This window comes from Aethalodelphis obliquidens, unplaced genomic scaffold (genome assembly GCF_003676395.1).
Source record: "Aethalodelphis obliquidens isolate GAN/ISIS:26980383/991018 unplaced genomic scaffold, ASM367639v1 scaffold35, whole genome shotgun sequence".
NCBI lineage: Eukaryota > Metazoa > Chordata > Mammalia > Artiodactyla > Delphinidae > Aethalodelphis > Aethalodelphis obliquidens.
Genome location: NW_020837979.1, coordinates 593,203 through 609,781, shown reverse-complemented (window position 1 = coordinate 609,781; position 16,579 = coordinate 593,203). Strand labels below are relative to the sequence as shown.

General features: G+C 53.3%; 1 protein-coding gene across 5 annotated transcripts in view; it reads left to right on the top strand.

The window, feature by feature from the left end:
• The window catches only part of LIMS1 (LIM zinc finger domain containing 1), a 94,081-nt gene that overhangs the window by 58,434 nt on the left and 19,068 nt on the right, over positions 1-16,579 (top strand). The window contains exon 1 of one of the 5 annotated variants that reach the window (XM_027128672.1): positions 15,133-15,153. The exons of the other annotated variants lie outside the window; for them this stretch is intronic. The gene's annotated coding sequence lies outside the window, so the exon portion shown is untranslated. Of the gene's footprint in view, positions 1-15,132; positions 15,154-16,579 lie in introns of those variants that run through there. 5 annotated transcript variants of the gene reach the window in all.

Genomic DNA, 16,579 nt, shown 5'->3' with positions numbered 1-16,579 from the left:
TAGATAATGCATACATGTTTGCCAGAAAAACTATCTAGGTTAAGAAAGCTAAAACTATTATATTTTTGTGTCATAATGAATATATTACTTAAAATTAAAATTAAGCATTATAAGAATGTCCAGCCTTTTATCTTACCTAAAACATTTGTCCTCCTGCCCCGGCATCAGGATGTGGGGGAACGGACAGTGTAGGAATTGACCAGGCATCAGGGCACAGAGGATGTTTGCTTATGTCTGAGCATGTCTGCTGCCAACTTTAGTTCTCAGTTCTAACAGACAGACAAAACTGGGACAAAACAGAAATTCTGCAGTGGTTTGGAAAATTTTGTTTCTTTCTTTCTTTGCCGCACCTTGCAGCATGCGGGATCTTAGTTTAGCTCCCCAACCGAGGATGGAACCCGAGCCCTCGGCAGTGAAAGCGCAGAGTGCTAACCACTGGACCGCCAGGAGTGATTAGGGCTCCGCGCTTTCACTGCCGAGAGCCCGGGTTCCATCCCTGGTCGGGGAACAATAAAAAAGAAAAGAAAAGAAAAAAAAATAAGCCTTTCTGGAAAATTTCAATAACATTTCCAGGTGCAAGGAAATACGTTCTTTGTTTCATGGTAAAAGCTAATGTCAGTCATCTTGGCAGTACTGGAGATAAACTGACGTTATGGGTATTTTAAACAACGAGGTTTTATAAAAGTATAGCCGATTTAAAAGATCAAAACTTTTCCTGGGTATGGAATCGTTCTTTGTGTGGCAGTCAACAAATGCCTTTAAGAATGGATTCAACCGGAAATATCAGCTGTTCAACACAAATTGCGGTTTTGGCTCTTCTTGATTTAATGTCGTGCTTTATTTAAAGGATATATTGTCAGGTTATGGGTTTTCTGCATTAGGCGTTTGTGTGGTTCAGTCAGCATTTGCTAAGGTCCTGCCACGTGCCAGGGATGTGAGGCTGGTTGAAACATTCATTATCTGCTAACACAGAAGTTCTTGTGTGTGGACAACAGACAACAGAGAGATACTTAAAGACCCTGCATCGCTGGAGGGAGGCCCATAGCGCTGCAGGAGCAAGTGCGTTAAAATCCTCTATTGTGAGAAACAGATTACCCAGCACTTAGCGGCAGTGGGAGTTGGCAGACTTTCTGTAAAGGGCCAGATAATAAATGTTTCAGGCTTTTGAAGTCCTGTCAGCGTCACAGCTGCTCGGCCTGCGGTTGTAGTGTGAACACGGGCCGTGGAACATGTGGGTGAATGTGTTGCTAAACTTAATAAAAGCAGCCGGGGAGCCAGATCTGGCCTGTGGGCGCGGATTTGCTGACGGCAGGCCTGTAATCACCATCATTGTTTAGCTCCCAGTTGGTGAGGGTCAGGAGTCGGGTTCAGCTCAGGCCGGTGCCTCTGGCTGAGGGTCTCTGAGTCAGGGCTGCCTCTTCTCGAGGCTGGAATGGGGTGAGTGGCCCCAGAGCGTTTTGTAGCCTAATTCCAGAAATGACTGCCGACCACCTCTACTGAATTGTCTTCATCAGGAGCCCTTCAGCGAGTCCAGCCCACACCGGGGAGGGAGCCGTTGCACACAGGTGCGAATACTGTCAAAGACAAAATACTCATGACACCTGGTAGAGAACAGGAAGGACCATCAGGAGGGATGTAGGGACCCCTGCAGTAGGGCAGAGAGATGGGGCTCAACTCCAAATCCAGCAAGGAAAACTGGGGATTTACAGCGAAGGAGCAGGCAGGGGTCAGCGGGTGGAAAGTTACTGAGAGGGAACATCCGGGTGGAGGGATTCTGGCTAAACTGACCTCCCAGGATTCCTGCTGAAGACAGGCCAGGGCATCAGACATCGCCTGGGGGAGGGGTGGAGGCCGAGGAACCGGTCAGATACAGGGGGCCATCTGACCTGCAGGGAGGGGATTCTGGCCCAGCTGACAGAGCAGGATTCCTGTGAAACTGGACACTCAGAAGTCAGGGCCTGTCAGAAAGCTCGGCAGGGAGTCTTTGTGGGTGCCTGGAGGTGGCCTCCCCAGGGCTGCCGCAGGGGCTCCCAGAGGAGAGGCAGTGGGTGCGGTGCAGGGAGATGAGACCCGCGTGCCCACTGGCTCTGCCAAGTCAGCCTGGGCTCCTGGTCCAGCATCAGTGCCTGTGTCTCTGTCGTCGTCACGGTGCCTCAGCCTCCCGGGAACATCATTTCCTTCCATCCAGCTCCTCTCGTCTCCGACTTCTGGTTCCATTTATTACTTTGCAGCCAGGCTTAGGTAAACACTTGCTGAATGAAAGTGAAGGAGATCCAGGAAAGAAGCAGACCTCTGCAGACAGGATGCCACAAAGTCGCGGCCGTCCGCCCACATCCATTGTTGACCCCTCCTCTGCCCGGTTGGTGCAGGGGCACTGGGGTGGGGACAGCGGGCACTGGGGCTCGCGGCCTCCCCGCCCACATGCCCTCATGCTCCCGGGAGCCCCTGTCACCGTCCCCACCAGGCAGGCGGGCGTCCCGGCTCTGCTGAAGTGCGAGAGGTGCAGGGACCAGGTTTTCCATCACGGTGGCTTCTTGCTAATAGACACTCAGCACAGGGTCACTGAGTTGCAGGAAAAAATGAAGGTCCTGGTACCTTGCTGTCGGCTTCGTGGTTCCTCGTGTCCCCCTGACAGCAGCACGGCCCTGCGGGGCCCATCACGTGTCCTGATGCAGAGCCACCCCATCGAGTAGCTTCCCCGCTGTGACAGCAGCCTCGATCTGCTAGGCCGTCCAGACCTCTGGCCCCAACGCCCTCCACCCTGGCCAGTCTGCCAGCCTCCTCGGGCCATTTAATGCCCTACACACCTCATGGCCACCTTCCCGGGCCAGTTATTCCCTGGACCGATTCCCAATTCACGTAACTCCTAGCCTCTGATTGCTGGGTGAACAAGTGATATAAGACAGATTTCTGTCCTACAGCCTCACCTTCTTCCTGGTTGCCGCTGGGCAGTCTTCTTCTTTTACTGATTTTTCTGTCACCCTTGTTATTATAACTATTTGAAACCTCCCCCGTCATTGGTTTTTTTCACCGCACCTGCTTTCCTGAAACCACCGAAGCTCAGTGGTGTAAGATTTCTCTCTCTGTCCGCCTCGTATTTGTGCAGATAAACTTCACGTGGGGACACGTTCAGGTTTGCAGGATTGTTATGCAGCCAGTGCGCAGTTCCTCCCTTGTGGCGGTGTAACTGCTTCCCGTGCCCCCGTGCGTCTTGCCCGGCCCCTCAAGGGCCCTCCTCCCTGAGCCTCTTTGACCTTTCCCCCTGCCCTCGGTGATAGATGGTCCCTCAAACGCTGTGACTTTGGTCTCTTCTCAGCCGAGCCCTCGCAGCCCAGACAGAGTTTGACCCCCCCCTCCCGTCACTGGCCCACGTCACCTCATCAGTCTTGGTTCTGGTAGGGGGCAGTGACAGTAGCAGGCTCTGGCTGGCTGAGGCAGGAAAGAATTTTATTGGAAAGAGTTCAGATTGCTCACAGAATTGACAGAAATGGGCAGATGGAAGAGCCGGGCTCAGGGGGGGCGGGAGGCTGGGAGACCCCCCGGCAGGCACCCTGGCCGAGGTCCCGGAGCTGGACCGAAGCGTCCCGGCTGGAGCTCGGTGCTGCTGCCTAAGCTGCTTCTGTCCCTAAAGATGCCTCGTCGGCGGTGAGGTGCTGGAGCCAGGGTCTTGGGCCTGCAGGACCAGGAGGGAGCCCCAGGGGCTCAGGGTCCATGGTTCTGGACAGTCTGCTCCTGGATGGGCGGGGCCCGACCTCAGGGCGCAGGATGAGGGGAAGGGTGGTCAGGCTGCAGCAGAGCCTGTGGCCTCTTCCTCAGCTGTGAGGGTGTCAGGGGAACGCGGGTGGTCCGGAGAAACCGAGTCAGGCCGAAGAGGAGCTTCCAGAGCTGTGCATGAGCCCAGGTGCTTGAGCCCAGGTAGTTGCGTGAGCCCGGATGCAGCCTCGGGGCTCAGGACCAGTGCTCAAGCATCCAAGTCCATGGGGAACGTCAGATGGGGGAGGGAAGGTAACCTGGCTCGTGCAGGTCTCCTGAGTAAGCAGTTCACCTGGGCACCATCTACACCTGCACAGCGAGTGTGCAGACTGCCTTCTGGGTGAGGAAATGTGGACGTTGGCCCCTGAGGCTTCACGCTGTTGTCTTCCGGCCTGTGCCCAGGTGGTGACCGCACAGGTGATGCCCCGTCCCCGCCCCACTCCGTGCTGAAGGTCTGACTCAGTGTTTTTACTGCGATGGCAGCATCAGGTGTGGATTTTGTCCTTGTGAGCTGTTCTTGTTTTTCTATCCCTTCACTTTTGCCAGGATCTTACCCTTGGTAATTGCTTTGGTGGGTTTTTAAAATTTATCCTTTGAATACAGAATTCTTTTCTGTATCTGAAAGGAGAAAACCGTCCCTTGAAATAATCCTGGTCCTTTGTCTCCGTGGTTTAGAGTATTCTCTGTGGAGAGCTCTTAATAGAACCAAGTCCACGTGCGGTGCAGCCTCACAGACTCATCACTGGAGGGTTAGCCGCTCTGTTACTCAGTCCACGTGGTTCTATTCGTTTGTGTGCACTATTCTCAGTATTCGTCTTTTGATGAACTTTCTTAGTAGACTGAGCTCTTTGAAAACTCGATTATTTTGTTCTTGCTATTTTCCCGGCTTAGTCGTGTGACCTGGGCCAGGCTAGTTCTGATGGCATTTTTGCTCTCCTTTATGCCACGACAAGAGATTGTTCTAGTTTGTGCTTTGCCGTGCTTGGTGTGGACCCGGGACGGGGCAGGTGCACATGGCCTCCTGCACGGAAACCGCGCCCCCCCCCTCCCCGCCCCATCAGCTCCATTTATGGGAGAATTGGAGCCCCGCAGTCAGGAAGGCTTAAGGTTGCTTTTATATCATTTAAGTACTTAAATGTGAAAGACGCAGCGCAGGCGCTGCCCTGAGCTCCGGAGCTTCCCCTGCACAGACCTTTCCTTCCACACCTTCCTGGGAGGGTTGTGGCTGAGGCGGGAGGGAAGGGGGCAGGACGGGCACGGGTGGGAGCTGACCTGGACCCCCAGCGACTTTATCACATGACCCACCACCCTGCCTGGTTTCACATGTAGGTGTGGGTGTTTCCAGCTGCTGAGTGAGCCCCGTGCCTGTTACTGGATCCGGGCCCTGGGGTCTGAGCATGACCTCGTGCCTCGATCTGGGTCCAATCAGGAGGAGAAACCCACACAGTGATTAGAAGGAGGAAGGTTCACTGCAACAATGAAGTTCCTAACTCTAACGGGCTTGGGAAGAGGGGCTGCAGGGGGGAGCCCACTGGGTGCGGGGCTGGGGGCCCAGGGCCGGGAAGAAGGGGCAGGATCTGAGCCCGCAGAGGGAGCCGGGAGGCGGCCGGTGGGATGTCCGCCTGGCCCAGCGCCCGGACCGGGTCGGAGCAGAGACCCGAGTGATGCTGCTGAGGGGCCGGCGGGCCTGCCTGAGGTCGGGTCGGGTCGGGCGTGACCACCGCTCCTGCAGATACGCAGACGCCCTGCCCCTGAGAAAAGCCAGGGGACTGGCCGAGAGCTTTCTCCCTCAGCCTGCGGAACGGCGTTCAGAAACCCAGTTCACCCAGTGCGGGGAGGGGTGCCGGGCGGACCAGAAGAGGGGGACACGCGGGACACGCATGGGCCCACGGAGAGACGCCAGCCGGTGCCGGACATCACTGTTCGACCCCTCACACCCTCCGACGGTCCCGCGGGGGCATCTAAGGCTCGGCAGCTGAAACAGGCCCGGCCTTGCCGTGCACACCTCGTGAAATGTGAAGTGAATGAAAGGAAAGAAAGCTTTTTTTTTTTTTTGCGGTACGCGGGCCTCTCACCGTTGTGGCCTCTCCCGTTGCGGAGCACAGGCTCCGGACGCGCAGGCTCAGCGGCCATGGCTCACGGGCCCAGCCGCTCCGCGGCATGTGGGATCTTCCCAGACCGGGGCACGAACCCCCGTCCCCTGCATCTGCAGGCGGACTCCCAACCACTGCGCCACCAGGGAAGCCCAAGAAAGCTTTTTAAAGTTATCAAAAAACCCCCATTTTTCAGTTCCCGCACTTTATCTCGTCCGATATTTTTCAGATGTTGCTTAATGTGCTAAAACATACGTGAAAACATGTTCTTTGTTTAAAGGAAAAGCAGTGAGCGGGTAGGTTAAGATTTGAAAGCGTTGTCTGCACCTGAATGAAATGTTTCTTTCTGTCCTTTGTCCTGAAATTCTCACGGTTTTTTTCCTTGAGGAGGGCAGACCTCACAGTTAGCTCACGGTCACGAGATAACTGGGCTGGCTTCCTCCCCCCAAGGTCTGCTGAAGGTCAGCTTTCAGGGAGCCGCCCTGGCTGAGGCAGAACTAAAATAAGGACCTAACGGAGAGCCAGAAAGCAAGTGGCGCGGGTGGCCACCATGGGCGCAAAAGGGCTCGTGGACACACTGCAGGGCTTTCCGCGCAAACCGGGCTTTCTCTGGAGTCCACACTCCTGCTAAAAATGCTGCCCTTTTGTGTTTGAAATACGAGACCCTCTCAAGTTTGTCTCTTTTGGTCAGGACACGATAGATCCCTTAAAAAGGATGTTTCGGGGTGAGACGGTGTGTTTGTGGATCACAGTATGAGTGCCGGGGAGAAGTGACCCGAGAGTGGAGGGCTGCTCCAGGGGCGTTTTCCCACGGAGACGGCTAAACCCGCAGAGAAAACGGCCCAGCCTGTAAGAGGAATTCTGAGCATGTTCTTCAAGCTGACCAAACCCTGCTTGTCTGAGTGACCGTGGGGACCCAGTGGGAGGGAACCTGGGAGCCCAGTTCCAGATTCCAGCCGTGATGACAGTTCAGGGGGTGGGGGCAGTTCCTTTACTGAGGGGATGAAACCAGGCTGAGGTGGTGAGTGAGACCCTTAGATGGAGTCATGCAATCCCGGGGGAGGGCGGCAGTCTGCCCACCTGCTGGCCCATCCCCTCCCCTGCGACTTCACACAGGGCTGGTCCAGCTGTTGGGAGATGGGGGAGCACGATGGGGCCGGTGGCGGAGTGTGTCCGTGCGGCGCCGGTCCCTCTGCAGGGTGGAGCAGGGTTAGATCTTCCCAAATCCCACGGCTCCCGGGCCACCGGTCAGCACAGGCAGAATGTCAGAGGAGTTTCACAGGAGGATCTGAGCGCCGGGCGGGCCTCAGAGGGCTGGAAGCTCCGGAAGGCTCGGGAGAAAGGGCCTGGAGTGTCCCTGTCCTCTTGGATGGTGTCCTCAGTGCTGGGACTATTTGATCGTCACCAGTAAAGGCGGTTGTAAACACCCACGTGGCAGCAGCCGTCTCGAGTGTGTGTGAATCTTCACCAGAAAAGGGACCGGGTATCATTAGGCCGTCTGCACACACGGAGGTCTGGGGACGTCCCTCTGCTTATCCACGAGTTAACTCAAGTGTTACGCCTGTTTGTGGCCTATCGGGCATACGCCGTACACCTGCTTTAGTTATTAAAGAGAAGTGCACACTGACCAGAAGTAAAGTCCTTCTTCATTTAAAGACATAAAGGCTTCCCCAGACCTCCGTGTGTGGCAGGAACATGGTGAGTCTCCTCTGCCTTTTGTACACTTTCTGTAACAAGCTGCACTGTGTTTGGGCCGACGGGGTCGGGGAGTCCAGCCCACCCCACAAGCCGTGCAGTCGGGCCCTCCTGTCCCGGCGCCCCATGTGCCTGCACGCGGGGCTGCCCGCCGCACACATCATTCGCCAGTTTTCTGCTATTAAAGATTTTGCCTTTTGCTCCTGTCGATGGAAGTAACCAATAAACAATCTAGAATAGGAATAGAAAAGAGTTTGGGGCGTTTTTCTGAGCCAAACTGAGAGGACTCTAGCCCGGAAGACAGCCTCTCAGGTAACTCTGAGGAGCTGCTCTGGAGAAGCAGGGTTTTCAGCACAGTTTTATATGTCATCAGAACAAAGAACATTAAACAAGCCAGGGGTGCTTTCCTTCAAGGTTTAAAAACAACAGACCAGCACACACGCAGTGAGTCAGCGTGGCCTTGGCCCCTGGGGAGGGAGGCTTACCATCCGAGGAGGACCAGCGCTGTCGTCCCGGGAAGGGAGGCGTTTCATCTTTCTATTAACAAGGACGTTCTTCACTTCTGGTCACCGTGCACTTTTCTTTAATAATGAAAGCAGACATACGGCGTACGCTCGATAGGCCACACACGGGCATAAAGTTTGAGTTAACTTGTGTATAAGCCAGAGTGACTTCCCCAGACCTCCGTGTGTGGAGACGCCTTCCACGCTTCCCCGTCCCCCTGCTTCCCCGGCTGGGCCTGCACAGCAGGTGACAGGTGTGCAGCTCCCTCATTTCCACTTGGTTGGAGGAGGTGTGCAGCCGAGTCTCTTCACTCTGGCCCGTCGCGGTGCATGATTTGCTTCTCTGCAGCCAGGATCTGGGAACAGTTTAACGGATGGGGCAGACGTCATGGTAGCAGCAGTGCCCTGTCCCTCCCGTCTGTTGGAGGGAACGGGGCATTTGTGCTGGACGGGGATGTGAGAAGGACCTTTCCAGCACCAGTATCTTTACTGCATGTCACGATTGTTTTGTTTTAATAGGAGAGGAAAATCAGAGTAGGTTTTCCGTTTGAGTGAAATAGAGAAACAGTGAAAATAGCTGGTTTGCCATCCCCACACTCCGAACGCCCCGGGTTCCTGTGGATAGAGGTTGGAGAAGCTCCTGCCAGGCTCTGGGGTCACATCCACAGAGCGACTCTGCCTGTGTGACGGGGGCAGCATTAACAACACGTTTCCTGTGTCAGGGCCCGCTTTTTACAGGCAGTCGGTCAACATGTTCAGCCACGTAGATGAGGACCTACTGTAGAGCACAGCAAACTCTACTCAGTACTTTGTAATGACCTATATGGGAAAAGAAGCTAAAAACCAGTGGACCTATGTATATGTATAACTGATTCACTTTGCTGTACCCCTGAAACTAACACAACGTTGTAAAGCAGCGATACTCCAATAAAAATATTTTTAAAAACATAGATGAAATATTTGGTAGTGATGCATGTAATTCAGTTGCTGCTATTTGAGGGAATTTGAATTTAAAAGGTACCAGTTATTAAAAGTTGCGTTTTTGACTTTGCCAACCATGCTGGGCTTACACTCAGTGTCTGAGCTGGTGGAAGTAGCTGCCCTTTCTTGGTCTGCTGCCTCTGAGCAGGTGGTTTGCCTTGGGCAGGGTGTTTCCCCAGGGGCGGAATTTGTTCTGGCTGAAATCATGGCGTTAGCTGGATTGATGGACTTGAAGCCTTCGGTGCAGGACACGGGAGTGGTCAGCTCAACAGCAGATGTGCTGCGTGTGGTTTGGCACCTTACACGCAGTCAGGCACACTCAGCCAGGGTTCCAGATCCTGCCTGCTCTGGTCTGAATGTTTGCGCACCCGCTCAATTCATGTACAGAAGTCCTAACCCGCGATGTGGTGTTAAGAGGGGATGAGGGGCTTCCCTGGTGGCGCAGTGGTTGAGAGTCCGCCTGCCGATGCAGGGGACATGGGTTCGTGCCCCAGTCCGGGAAGATCCCACATGCCGCGGAGTGGCTGGGCCCCTGAGCCATGGCCGCTGGGCCTGCACATCCGGAGCCTGTGCTCCGCAACGGGAGAGGCCACCACAGTGAGAGGCCCGTGTACTGCAAAAAAAAAAAAAAAAAAAAAAAGAGGGGATGAGGTCGGGGGGCGGGGTGAAGGTCTCATGAACGGGACGCACAGGGCCCCTGCCCCTGCGCTGTGTGTGGGCTCAGCGAGGAGGTGCCGGCCAGGACCCAGGGGAACAGGAGAGTCCTCACCCCACACGGCCGCGCTGGTGCCTTGGTCCCGGGCTTCCAGCCACCAGGACCGTGAGACGTGAATTTCTGTTGTGTATAAGCCACCTGGTCGGTGGTGTTTGGTTACAGTGGCCCTAAAGGACTGAGCCACTGCCCAGCATACAAGAAGTCTCTCCACTCTGGATGGACGTCTGGGGTCCAGGCCTGTCCTGGGGCATCCCCCGGAGATCCAGGTCAGCCTTGGTGAAGAGGAGGCCTGAGCCGCTGTTGGAAACTCTCGGGAAGAAGCTTTGGGAGCCCAGGAGCCAGGAAACCACCTTACAGGCCCACTGTTCAGAAAACAATGGCTTTGGGATATTTTATAAAACAGCTTCCCACCTGCTTCAAGGGCTGTTCTGCTGCGCTGTATGGCCCGTAGTGATTTCAGTCAAGAGAGTTCAGATGAATGTTTTTCTCATGGTTACGATCACAGTCTAAAAGGATTGTTTGCGTTTCTAAGAGTGACATTATTAAGTGCCAAAAATGGGTTAAAAGTAACAGAATGCCTGGCTCTGAAAACTGAGCGATGGTGTTCATTTGGCCTCAGATTACCCCTTGCCCTCTTGGAGAAATTACACGCGCCTTTGAGCTCCACTCCTCCGCATGGCTGGATGGGGACGTGAGGGACCAGCCGACTGTCCTGTGCAACCCTTTGGGCGTGTGGTGCCCTGACCGGTGGACGCCACGTAGTCATGGCTCTGCCCTCGGCTCCAGGGCCCGGGGAGAAAGGCGAGCAGTGGAGGGAGCACGGGCATCCCCGGGCAGCTCCTGCCACACGTGGACGCGCCTGTGTGCTGAGCGGGCGCCTCTTACGTACCAGTTAGGTCTGCAGAATCATGAGCACGTAGCAGAAGTTCCATATGCTCAGATGTGACACGTGTGATGTAAGGAAGTTCCTTGAGCAGTTACCTTTTAAGAAGCTGAGACCCCAGCAGGAGGGCTGCCGAGGCCGGGCGCCCGCCCCCCACCCCGGGACGCCCTTGGGGCCGAGGCCACCGCTCCGTCCACCCCTCCCCGTCAGCCGGCGGCGCTGCAGCCTCGCCTCTCGCTCCTGTGTTGTTTGAGCATGAGGGGCGCGTGGAAGGCCCAGGGACTCCCCTCTGCCCTGAGAGCTTCTCTGCGAGAACCAGCTCCTGGGACGAGGCCGGTAGGGGCAGATGTGTGATGAAGGGCCCACGGCTCTTCCAGCTCCTCCCTTCAAACCTCAGCCTGCCCCCAACCCAGCTCCCAGTTAGGCCACACCTCGGTGATTAAAAAAATGAAAGGAGGAAAGAATGAGAGGCGGCAGAAGTGTAAGCAGACGGAGTGTCGTCTACCCTACGCGTCGGCCGCGGTGCCCTTGTGCTGAGGGGCAGAGGGCACCTGGGGCTTGGACTCCGGTGGCAGGTCGGTCTCTCTGGGGCGACTGTGCGCCCTCGTCGGCACGGTTCCAGCTGGAAGGAGAGGAAACCGGGAAAAAGGAGGGTCTCCTCCTGCTTCACCTTCACACAATGTTCCCGAAACAGCAGAGCTTCAAGAGCAGAGGGACGCTTTACTAAGTTTCCAGCACAGTCTGAGAAGAAGGACCTCGTGGAGGGTGTGGAACAGTTAGTAGCTGGTGGAGAGGAGGGTCGGGACATGTTTCCTGTCCAGGCACAGCCTCTGGCAGCTCTGTCCGTGGAGAGATTGGCGAGCCTGGCTGCATTCGGGGTGCTGGGGCAACAAAGCACGACACACCAGATTTGCCCTAATCGCAACCTCAACTCTCAGCCTTGGTGATCAAGGATCACGTCATTCTTTAGTGAGCGCTTTAGTTCATCAAAGGCACAGTTGAGATTAGTAGGACAAACACAAAGTAAACAGTAAGACACCTTACTGTTCATTCTGTACATCTCTGTAGCGTTTGAATTTTTTTCCCAAATAACATGTATTTACTCTTTTTCCCTTCTGTCAGTACGATTATGTGGTGGAGTGACATTTCTGACTTCCTTTTTGTACTTATCTGCGTATATGTGAACTTGATACATGTGCATAATAAAATTGGGACTGCACACCTATTAGAACAGCTAAAATGAGTAATGATAACCCCGAATGCTGGCGATGGTGTGGAGGAATTGAATCTCTCACGCTTTGCTGGTGGGCATGTGCAGCGGTGCAACCACTCTAGAATAAACAGCTTGGCAGCTCTCAAAGAACTAAACGCACCCTTCTCACACAACCCAGCAGTCTCGCCCTGGAGCACTTACCCCAGAGAAATTAAACCTTATATTCACCCAGAAACTTACCCACAGCTGGATTCACAACAGCCCCAAACCGGAAGCTGCTGAAGTGTCCTCCAGTGGGTGATGGTTAAACAAGCTGTGGTGTGTGCACACCACAGAATACTTACTACTCAGCAGTGAAAAGAACAGGCAATCCACATATGTGGCAACTTGGTGGGTTTCACGGGCATTTGCTGAGTGGAAAAGGCCAGTCTCAGATGGTCACAGGCTGCGTGATTCCCTCGACGCAGCTGTCTCAGTCAGCTCGGGTTGCTGTAACAAAAATGCCATAGCTGCATGGCTTAAGGAAGGGTTTGTTTCTCAAGGTTCCAGGGCCTGGGAAACTCAAGATCAAGGCTCCAGCGGATCCTGTCTGCTGAGGGCCCACGTCCTGGCTGGTGGGCGGCTGTCTCTAGCTGTCTTCTCACCTGGGTGTCTCTGACCCCATCCTGGGGGATTAACGCCCCTCCCTCATGACCTCATTCGACCCTGCTGACACCCCACAGGGCCATCTCCAGATCCCGTTGCCTTGGGACTAGGCTGTCAGTATGAATTCTGGGGACACAGAGATTCAGTCCACAGCAAAAACATTCTCTAAGTTACAGTTACGTGGATGGAAAACAAACTAGTGTGTTGCTGGAGGGTGGGTGTGACCATCAGAGGGGACGTGAGAGAGGTCTTTGTGGGGATGGAAAAGCCCCAGGTCTGGATGGGGGTGGCGGTTACACGAATCTGCAAGGTGTCACAAGGTGACACAGACCTGTACACACATCGCGCTGGCGTCAGAGTCCTGGTTTTGATTGTACGTAAGATGTAGTCACTGGGAAGCTGTGTGAAGGGTACAAAGGTCTTCTCTGTACAATCTTTGTAACTTCCTGTGACTATAATTATGTCAAAATAAAAAGTTTAAAGTGTGATTGCAGGTCCTTCACATTAATTCCTTGCTGGATGAGAGACTTCATTGCGTCGTGTGTTCAGGAACCATCAGCTTCTCCGCAGTCCTGCTTTCCTGTCTAGTAGAGATGGGACTAGTCGTTATGGGGGGAATGAGATAATTGGTTACGTTTTCAGATGTGCCAATAGCAGCTGATTGTCATGGTTTCCCAGAGCAGGTAGATGGGTGATTAGCCCCTTTCCCTCACCAACAAGTATCTGTCACACATCTTTGTGTCTGTGTGTGTCAGTGTATCTGTGTGTGTCTTGTGTGTCAGTGTGTGTCTGCGTGTCTGTGTGTCAGTGTGTGTCTGAGTGTGTGTGTCTGTGTGTGTCTGAGTGTGTGTGTGTCTGTGTGTCTCTCCACACCAGCTGTCTCCTTCCCTCTCTATTCCACACGGTCACTGTAAACAAACATTTTTTAACCATGAGGCTGTTTCTTTCCTGTTTAAAGATGGCGAGCCTCTTGCTCCATCCCCTGCAGGCTCTGGGCTGGGACCATTCTGACCTGTACCCTGAGATCCTTAGGGTTCAGAGTGAGGAGAGCATGTCTCATTTTCTGCCTCTAGCCCCATTTTGTATGCACTACCCAGCCTTTCTAGATAACCTGTTTTGCTCCCCAGTAATTACGTGTAACCGTTTTCCCACAGAGAGTTAGCATCTCGTCTGTGGGATCAGACCACCTGGGTTTAAATCTCGACTCCACCACCTACTTACTGGTTATCCAGCCTCTTTGTGCCCCGGTTTCCCCACCTGTACCTCCTGGGAACACGGCAGTGAGCACCTAGGAACGCTGTTTACAGTTCTAGCCGTCATGCTGCCGACGTCTCAGACGCATTTTGTCTGTTTGCTGATGATTTCATGGCCCTTCTGTCTCTCGTGTGACCTGCTCTGTCAGTCAGTGTGCCTTTCACCTGCTCCCTAGTTTTTCTTTTTTTCTTTTTGATTGATTAGAGCGCTAAATATTTTTTTTGGAAAAAAAACCCACTAAATATAATTTCAGCATCTTATATAACCATGTAGGTTTAAATTTTTTTTAATTTTTAAAAAATTATTTTCTTGACGTTTTAAAATTGAAGTTTAGTTGTACAATATTGTTTAAGTTACAGGTGTACAAGATAGTGAGTCGCCATTTTTAAAGGTTATGCTCCATTTATAGTTATTAGAAGATATTGGCTGTATTCCCTGTGCTGTGCGGTATAGCCTTGTAGCTTATTCGTTTTATACGTAGTAGTCTGTGTCTCTTAACCCCCTGCCCCCGCCTCCCCTCCCCCCTTCCCTCTCCCCACTGGAAACCACTAGTCTGTTCTCTGCATCTGTGAGTCTGCTTGCTTTTCGTTGTGTTCACTAGTCTGTCGTATTTGTTAGATTCCCACCTGTTCCCCTTGGTCTGGTGGGAGGCACAAGGGTGCCAGGAGGTCGGTTTGGAGAGATTGGGCCCCTTTCACTGCCCCAGGACACGTGTCCTCATCACTTCACTGCCGACCCTGGTGCACTGGAGCCAACGCTGGTGTGCAAGGAGCACAGGGAGCCTGCATCGCATCCTTTATCCTTTAACTTCTATCCATGATAAAGACCCAGGAGGACCGGCTGCCTTGGTTACAGGCTCAGCTGGGGCCAAACGGAAGGAGTTGTAACTGGACGCCGGCTCTTCCCCTGCTGAGCCTGGGACTGGGCTGTCACTGCGCCAGAGTCACAGAGCAGGGTTCATGCCTGCACCCCTTGCACAGCTGTTCCCTCCCCCCTGAGGGCGGCCGGGCTGACACACAGCTGGTCCCCTGTGTGCGGGGAAAGTTCCTGGAGCTTCCAGACGCTCAGCGAATCCACACCGTCTCGGGCACAACTGCCTTGCCCGGAGCTCTTAATGTGAAAGGGCCGGTGCGACCCTGGAGCCGCTGACGTGTGGGAGCGGAGAGGGGAGTGACCGGGACGCCGCCTGGGTGTCCGTGCCTCCGTCCTGACCCGTCCAGTCCCCCGTTCCGCTCCGCGATGGCACTCCCGGGCCCGCGCCCCGCTGCCATCCCGGAGGGCGAGGCGGTACCCCCGGCGGCCTGTAACGGGGAACACCGGGCGCCCTGCGGCCAGGATGAGAGGGCCGTGTCCAGGCTGCAGCGCAGGCACAGCGACGTCAGGGTCTACAAGGAGTTTTGTGACTTCTACATCAAATCGTGAGTGCCCCTCCCAGCCCTCTCCTGGGGCTCGGGTTCCCTGCCTTGGGCTTTGACATCACCCCACCTTCAGTGGGGCCTTCCGGGGTGGAGCGGGCGTCCAGGATGAAATGCAGAAACGGAGGAGGAGAGCGCTGCCTTCTCGCTGCCCATGCAGCGCTGAGGTCTCCCTGTGGGGAGCTGGGGGTGCCTGGGGCCTCCAGGGAGTCATTAGCCAGAAGGAGCATTTAACGGCCTGATTCTCTGTTTCCACCCATCCTTTCCCTGCGCTTTTGCAACAGATGTTGCTTCTCTTTACAACTCCTGAGGAGCTCTGTTTAAGACTAATTGGGCAATTATAATTACACTGTAACCAAAATACTTCATAAACTGTCACGACGCTTTCAGGGTTTACATTTCTGCACTTTAATGCTCGAGGTTTTGCTTTGCACGCTTTGATAAACGAGGCTCTTGAACAAGGGAAAGCTCGAGGAAGTCAGGTTTTCTGTGTGCAGCTGATGTGTGGAAGCAGGTCGGCCAAAGCAATTCTGACCAGACAGTTACGAAGGCTTTTCTGTTCCCCAAGGTTTACGTTTCCCGACGTGGAAATCCTTTTTTGAAAAATTAGCCTATTAATTATAACTAACCAAGTGACAGCTCTATCATCCCTGACTTTTAATAAGTAGCTTGTATCATCTGTGTTAACTGTGACAGTCACTGTGGAAAGAATGTGTGTGTCAGTTTTCCATCCATGGGATGTTGGCCGTCGGGGACACTGTGCCTGCAGGGTCGGGGGTGTATGGGAACTCTCCGTATCTTCCGCTCAGTTTTGCTGTAAACCTAAAACTGCGCTAAATACAGCCCATTAAAAAAATACACAGTGCCAGAGGGTCAGAGACAAGAGAGAAAGGGAAATAGTGTGAACAGTTGAGTAGGTGGGTGAGACTATTGGTTGGTTGGTTGTTTTCCTGGAAGTTTCCTCTAATGTTCTGTTTCTTTTCCTGCTTGTTATTAAAATGAGTACTTCTTCAAAAATACATATTACTTTATCTCTAAAACTACTTTATTCTTCCTGTGTGTGGGGAAAGGTTGTTTGTATAATGTGTCTATTTTCTAACTCTTTGAGTATTTGAACTTGAATGTAAATGGTCTATAGTGTAATGAGTATAAATAGGTCATTGATAAACATTTTGATCTTGGGACCCGTTTACATTCTTAAAGCAACATTGAGGTCTCCAAATAGCTTTTGTTTTATCAGCATTTACTGTATTAGAAAATAAAACTGAGAAAAATTTAAGTATTTACTAGTTCATTTAAAATAACAATAAGCTCATCGCACATTAATAATATTAATACATATTAATATTCATTACGTTTTTATGAAAATCGTTTCCAAAATGAGAAAACTTGGGGGGAAGAGTGGCATTGTATTACGTTTTTGCAGATC